An 8,277-nucleotide genomic window follows, 5' to 3' on the forward strand; every position below is an offset into this window, starting at 1 on the left:
TAATCAGAAGAAGGCAGATTGGTTCAAACACTATTTTTTAAATTCTATTATCAGGGTGGTTAGCAAAAAGTGATTAAGAAAAAACTGATTCTTCTAGTGTATGAATACAGAATTACTTTTGGTATATTTGTGCCATTTTTGTCAATGTTTCATAGTTTTCAACATACAGATCTTTCACCTCCATGGTTAAATTTATTCTAAAATATTTTTAGCATAAGTTGCAGTGTTTTCTTAATTTCTTTTTCCCAAGGTTCATTGTTAGTATATAAAAATGTCAGTGATTTTTGTGTGTTGATTTTGTATCCTGCAACTTTATTTATTAGTTCTCAAACTTTTTGGTGGTGTCTTTATGATGTTCTACATATACAAGGTCATGCCATCTGTGAACAGGAACAATTTCACTCCTTCCTTTTTTTATTTGAACTCCCTTTATTTCTTTTTCTTGCCTGATTACTCTAGCCAGGATGTCTAGCACTATACTGAATAGAAGTGGTGAGAATGAATATCTTAGAAGAAAAGCTTTTAGCTTTTCATCACTGAGTATGCTGTTAGTGTTGGGCCTGTCATAGGTTGCTTTAATTATGTTGCGGTACATTCCTTCTACACTAAGAGTTTTCAATATGTTAAAGGGATTTTTTATCATGAAAGGGCACTGAATTGTGTCACATGATTCTTTTGCATTTGACAAAATTCCATGATCATATCATTTTTCCTTCATTACAGCCAATGCAATCTTGAGTAAAAGATACTACAAAGCTGCAGTAATCAAAACAGCATGGTACTGGTACAAAAACAGACCAATGGGAGAAATGGTCCAGAAAAATGTTCACACATTTACAGTTAATTAATCTTCAACAACAGTACCAAGAACACACAATAAATGCTACTGAGAAAACTAAATGTCCACACCAAAGAAAAATAAAACCGAATTCTTATTTCACATCATATACAAAATCAACTGAAAGTGGATTAAAGGCTTAAATGTGAGACCAAAAACTATAAAACTACTAGACAAAAATTTAGGGGGAAATGCTTCTTGATATGGGTCTTAACAATGATTTTTGCATATGACTCCAAAGCACAGGAAATAAAATTAAAATTGGATTACATTAAACTAAAATGCTCCTGCACAGCAAAGGAAATAATCAACACAGTAAAAAGATAACCTACAGAATGGGAGAAAATATTTGCAAACCAGAAATCTGATAAGGAATTAGTATCCCAAACATACAAGCAACTCAAATAACCCCCAAATAGGCAAAATTCTACAATCTACAAGATACCTGAATAAATTCCTTAAAAATTACCCTAATGTGTGAAATGGCCTTAAAGTCAATCTAGAGGATTTTTCTTCCCAAAATGAAAACACAGTTTACTAATTCCCGTGCCAAAACTACAACCGGAACAATTTCTCCATTTTATTTTAATCATTAACTTGGATGTTGAGATAGAATGTATTAATGTTCAACAATATCTAGTGCTCTTTCCTGGGGAAAGATTATATTTCTTTGCATCCTTTAAATAAACTCAGCCAGTGGCTCTGGCTAATGAAATGTGAGCAGAAGTAACATGAGTCACTTTGTAAGTAGAAGTGTTAAGAGCAAAAATATTTCACTCTATCCTCTCTTTTCTCTAGCAGAATCACCAGGTATGTTCCAGACAAGAGTTTGATAGAGTGGGTCCCAGAATGAGGGTCAAAACAATGAACAAGAATGGGTGCATCTCTGTCCTTACTCAGGTCTTTGATATACCTCATGAATCTTTTGTGGAATTTTCAGTGTGTATATGATTAATAAGTTGATCTATTATATTAGCTTGTTTTAAAGTCCTTAAGATATTTTTAATACTAGAGATCATAATTCCTGTGAACAAAAATGATATTACTTTTCTTCTGAATATGATGACTTGTACATCTTTTCCTTGCCTTAATTTTATTTTAGTACAACATGCAGAAGAATAAAATTGGATTCTTATATCACACTATATCAAAAAGCCAAATCAAAATGGGCTAAAGCCTTATAGCTAGGACCTGAAACTGTAAAACTATAAGATAGGAAACATAGCTTCCTGACATTGGTCTGTAGAGTGATTCCTTGGATATGACCCCAGAAGCACTAAACAGTACAACATTTAACAGAAGTAGTGAGAGCAAATATCATTGCCTTGCTCCTAGCCTCAGGGAAAAAGAATGCATTTTTTTTACCAAACATATTTTGAATTTCTGATTTTTCTACATAATTAGATCAGTTTTGTTTCATGTATTTTGAAGCATTATTATTAGATGAATATACATTTACAATTTCTATATTCTTTTCATGAATTGACCCTTCTATCAGTATGAAATGGCTCTTTCATACTATATGAACACCAATATTCCTTGTTCTAAATTCCACCTTATCTGATATTAATGTAGCCATTATGGCTATCTTTCGACTTGTATATATATGACATATTTTCCATGTATTTACCTTTAATATACCTATCTATTTACATTTAAGGTGGTGTTCAGTAGATGGCTGACGTTGCTTTTATATCCAATCTCACAATAAATAATGTGAGGCATTTCAAACTACTAGTTGCACCTCTATAGTGTTTTTATCTTTTCCACACTAAATTAGTAAACATTAGGAAATGGGTTTGCTAAACATCTAACTAGTCTCTGCCACACATAATAATCACATTCCCAGTTTCCACAAGGCAAGGAGATACTATGTGAGAACAATTCAAAATAACAGAATGTGAACAAAAGTAAAAGGGAAAATGTCCTTGTTATGATTTGAAAGACAGGATGCTTATCCTCATCTTTGTTCTTTCCCTAGTAGATGGGTTGAAATATGTTCACATCAGGGACATAGACTTAAGTTTACAAATGGAGAAACATCCAAGAAAAGAGAGAAAAAAAAAAAAACAAGGACACAACAGGAACCCTGGTCCTTGAACGAAGAAGGCAAGACAACTTCCCTAGACTGACACCCACCATTAGTGAAAGTGGCATTGATATTGACCCATGCAGTGTATTTTTCTCTCTTTTAAAAACCATATGATTTCTACCTATAGTGACTTTAAACTGACATGATGCAAGAATCCAAAAATGTAATCTACTCTACTCATTTATACTTACTTTTCAGAACAAAATAAAAACAACCTCTACTTTTTAGTTTAGTAACTTCCAAGAATGGCAAATATTCCATACATACTGAATCACAAGAGAAACTGAAATTTTGTGGCCTCTCTTATTTAGAAATAGTTTCCATATGATCTAAATTATCTTTTTTTTTTCATTTGAAACCAAGCAACAAGGTGGTGTTACCACTGACCTGGTTTGTTATGCACTAGAAAAAACTTTATAATATTCTTTCAAGAAATGTTTAACATTAATTTTCCATTTGTGGACGCTAAGAAAGAATTAACACAAAGAAGGGCTCCAGATAGCTAAACGGGCTCAAATTTAAAAAACAGAGCCTAGCTGCCATTTCTAAACAGGGGCCACTTATGCAAACTATGATTCAGGAAGAAGCCTGCACTGAACTGCCTGCCTGCTTGCACTGTATTCCTGCCTTCTGAGTCAGCCCTTACAAAGGAGTGAGTTCCTGGAATTGTATTTCAACCAACAGGACTGAGATTTTCCCAATCCAATGTACACAGTTGTATCTCCATCAGTGTCTTCACCAACCAATCAGAGCAGCTCCATTCTGACCAATCAGGACACTGTTTTTTGAATCAATGAAAGAATCTGGAGTTCTCAGTTGCAAAAGGACAAACCAATCAATGATCGGGGCAAGGACTTCTGTCTATTAATCAGGTCCTCGCTGGCTCGAGGAGCTCACTTCTCCTTTCTACCAAAGACAAAAGACTGCATTTCCCCAGCTGAAGCCAAAACACCAAAGACATCTCACCTAGACCAGAATAAAGAAGAGAAGGCAGAGGAAAGCAGGACAGAGTGGAGCCAACTGGCATAGAACAGAGCAGGTGGAGCAGGACAGAGAAGAGCTCTCCAGATGGAGGGGAACCTCACCAGAGAGTCACCTAGCCCAGGGCTTCCTCCCCACAGGGCCTCCTCCCCACAGGGCCACCTCAAAGCCATGCTGTTCCACAACCATGCTGCTTTCATAATCCAACTGTAACACTATTGAGCTGTTCTCACAGACCTGCTAGTCTCATAGCCATGCTGTATCACAATTGACCTGTTTGCACTGAATAATATTTCCTTCTTCACCTCACCCCAAATTGGGAATTCCTGTTGGCTTTGAACTGCACAAACAACCATCAGTTAACACATTAATGCAAAATAAAATACTGCAGAAGTTTCGTGTTTTATTGTGGTGAGGCACAATGAAAGAGGGTCAAAAAAAGAAAAAAGGAAAGGGAGTGAGTAAACACACAATAGTAAACACGCAGTGTTCTTTAATTCATAATCTATACCACATCAAGAAAACCAACATTCCAACTCTAAAGAGGCAAGTAGAAATCTGTCAGGGAGAATGAATGGAGGATACACATGCGTATTTTGACAAAGAACGGCCAGGCTGCCTCACAGAATGATTGCAATAGCCAGTCTTTGCACCAACAAAGGTCCATAGTCCCCCTCCTGCCCACATTCATCATTTTCTAGTTTTCTGTTTTTTTCCAGTTCAAGAAGTGTAAAGTGATATCTCATTATTCTTGTAATATGTATTACTCACTTTTAAGTTAGAATGTGTCTTCATATTTTTTAAATTACTTTATAGTTGTTCAGTTACAGTTGTCTGTACTTTCCCTCCACCACTCCCCCGCCACCCCAGCCAAGCCTACCTCCCTCCCTTGCTTCCATTTGCCCCCTGCCCTTGGTTTTGTCCATGTGTCCTTTATAGTAGTTACTGAAAACCCTTTTCCCCACTGTCCCCTCCTGCCCTCCCCTCTGGCTATTGTTAAGATTGTTCTTAATTTCAATGTCTCTGGTTATATTTTGTTTGCTTTTTTCTTTTGTTGATTATGTTCCAGTTAAAGGTGAGATCATATGGTATTTGTCCCTCACCACCTGGTTTATTTCACTTAGCATAATGCTCTCCAGTTCCATCCATGATGTTGAATATTTTTCTTGGCCATTTGGGTTTCCTTTTTTGTAAATTTTCCTTATTTTTTGCCTGTTTCTGCACTGGGATTTTTGTACTTTATATAATTTTATAGGGATTCTTGCATATTTTAACTATTAATCTCTATATTAATCATTAATCTCATTGATTATTTATTATTAATTTTTTCCTATGGCATTCATTGTTAAACAAAACATTTTAATTTGGGTGTGATTAAAATAATTTGGTTTGTGATTTTTAAGTTTTAAGAAGTTTATTTGCCTTTTGTTATAAAGATATGCTCTCTCCTGCAGTTTTCTTATCTTTAATATTTTATCTTTCATATTTAGGACATTAGACATTAATTAATCTACATCTGTAAATGTTAGGTTAAACTGAAATGTATTTTTTAATTTTCATATCATAATCCAGTTCCCCCAACACCTTCTGAACAACTCATTTTTTTCTTATTGATTTGTTAGAACTGAGTGATATTTCATTGTCTGGATGTATCACAGTTTACTCATTCATTCACTTACTGAAGGATATTTTGGTTCCTTCCATGTTTGGACAATCATAAATAAATTTGCTACAAACATCCGTGTGCTGGTATTGTGTGGCTTTAAGCTCATACTCACTGAATTTTATTCTTTAATGACACTTTTATCTAAATATTTTTTAAATTTATTGTTGTTCAAGTACATTTGTCTCCATTTCTCCCCCACTGCTCTCCCCTGCCCCAGTGACCCCCACTTCCCACCCTCAATCCTACCTCCCTTTAGCATGGGTCCTTTATATACTTGACCACCCTTTCAGTGTATGGTGTTTTAACAAATCCCAAAAAGCATGGTAGATGGATGTGAATTATATATGAATATTTCTCACTTTGACTCATCATTCTAAAATTTTTATTTTTTATTTTTTTGGAAAGGCATTGTCAATTCCTTTCCCCTTGTTTTTTCCTGAATTTTTCCATTTCTCCTCTTTCACCCTAGCCCAAGTTTTCACATCTATATCTGTTTCTTCTTCCCAGTCAAGTACTTCCAATGGGCAAGGCTGCCAGTAAGCAAAGATTTACTCAGCATGTGAGGACATGGAAGAAACTTGGCTGGTACATGACCTGGCTAGCTTTCTCTGGCAGGCTACACTGAAGACTACTGTCAAACACAACGTCATATTGACCAAAAGAGCTGGGGAAGAGCCATTAGAATAAGCAGAAATTATCTGTGGGTTGGTCTAATTTTTTTTCACTGTAAAGGAACCTTTCTATTTTTTTCCTTTAAGATCATTATATTCCTTCAGTTGACACAAGAAAAATGTTCAAATGGTTTAAGCAAAATATCTTCTATAAGAAGGAACAGTTTAGCATGTACAATAAAGTCTATATTTAGTAATGCTTTATGGTAAAGAGCAAATAAAGGATTTCCTATTCATAGTTGGGTTTTCAAATGTTTGTAAAATACATCTACTGTAATATATGCTGAATGCTATAATTTTGACATTTGTGGAATTGTGAGAACATAGAGTGTGTGCAGATAAAGAAGAAATAATGTATATTATATGATGCATGTTATTTGTCTTGTGTTCATACATAAATGGATCTTAATATGTATATACTGCATGTATGTATTCTTGTACATAAATCAAAAACATGTAAGTATGGACACTATCTCATGAATAAAAAATATTTTTCAATGATTAAAATATGGCAGTAGCCAATTAAACCCTGATTTATAATGCAACAGGTTGCTTAAAAACTGTAATACTTTCAAAATAAATCTTCTTTGCAATGAACTAACATTCCCTTAGTAATCTTAGGTGGCTCTACATCATATCATATTCCTTACTACTTCTTTATATATAGCAGTTAGAAGGTCAGTCAGTTCAACTGCTTATACTATTTCAACAAGAAAAGGAATAGTGATAATCTCTCCTACAGCAATGTACACAAGCTAAACATTAACACACTTCTTGTTGTCTATCCTACAGAAGCCTCCTGGGCTATTGTACCATAGATTCATTTATCTTTGACATCACAGGAAGATAAATCTATTCAGACTCTTAATCTATTCTGCATCCTCATTGTTTTTATTTTTATATTATATTTACCTTGCTTTATCAACTTTAGGTTTCCAGACTCCAGTCTAATTTACCAGCTAAAAACTTATGCCCACTATTATTTTGATCCCTCATTGGATTCCCCCAATGGCCTGAAACTATGAAAGTTCCCAACTCTTAGCTTGTTGCAAGCAGAACTTGATACTTAGCTTAAATATCTCAACAATTAACTCAGCAGTTTTGAGCTTTGCAAACAAAATAGCACAGGTGGAGGGGAGAGGCCTTGAGACTGTGCCGAGAAAAGAGACTTCTGTAAAAATCTTACTAAGCTTGCCAGGTGTGCTTAACATCACTGTCAGGAATTGCACAGGTAAAATAAGGGGGCCTATGCTGGGAAATGGGGACCTAAGTAAAAATTTCACTAAAACAAAGGACCTTTACTAACTTTCCAAGGGGGCAGGAGGGAAACCTAGAGGTCAGCTAAAATATATAACCCCTGAACCCCAGCAATCAATGTACTTAGATGTAGCCCTGGCTCAAGTATATAGAGCAAACTTATTAAGAAATTTACTAATAACAAGTGCTTGTTTGCAGCTCTGTGCTCACGTGTTTTATAAATAAACTTCCTATCTTGTTTCCACTATACTGTGTTTGTCTCTTGCTTGAATTTGTCTTTTTCAGCAAGACAAGAACCAAGGCAGGGAAGAAGGCCTCCAGACTTGGGTCTCTCTCCTCATCCATAACAAAAATATTGAAGATTTTTTAAAACATCCAATTGAAGTAAGAATGACCCTTCTAAGCAAGACGACACAAAAGTCAAAAATTATTAAGGAAAAGATTTAATAAATTTAACAACATACAAATACAAAACTTAAAAATAAAAAAATTACTGGTGAAAGTGTTTTAAGTTAATAAGGGAGTATTAATCTCTTAATTAGAGTAGCATAATGGTTAAGAGTTCACATGCATGTTTGTACAAGTTTATAAATACATATAAAGACATGCATATCTCTGATCCTAAGTGCATATAAAGCTTTGTTGAACTCACAAAGAATAACTAGGGTCAAAGTAATACACTTTTCATCATATATCTATTGAATTTCTTAATTTTTGAAGTTGTTACCACAGGTCATGTTACCTTTTCTAAATAAAATACAGTTTATAAAAC

The sequence above is a fragment of the Sturnira hondurensis genome, unplaced genomic scaffold (genome assembly GCF_014824575.4).
Source record: "Sturnira hondurensis isolate 20B ecotype Veracruz unplaced genomic scaffold, ASM1482457v3 Scaffold0018292, whole genome shotgun sequence".
NCBI lineage: Eukaryota > Metazoa > Chordata > Mammalia > Chiroptera > Phyllostomidae > Sturnira > Sturnira hondurensis.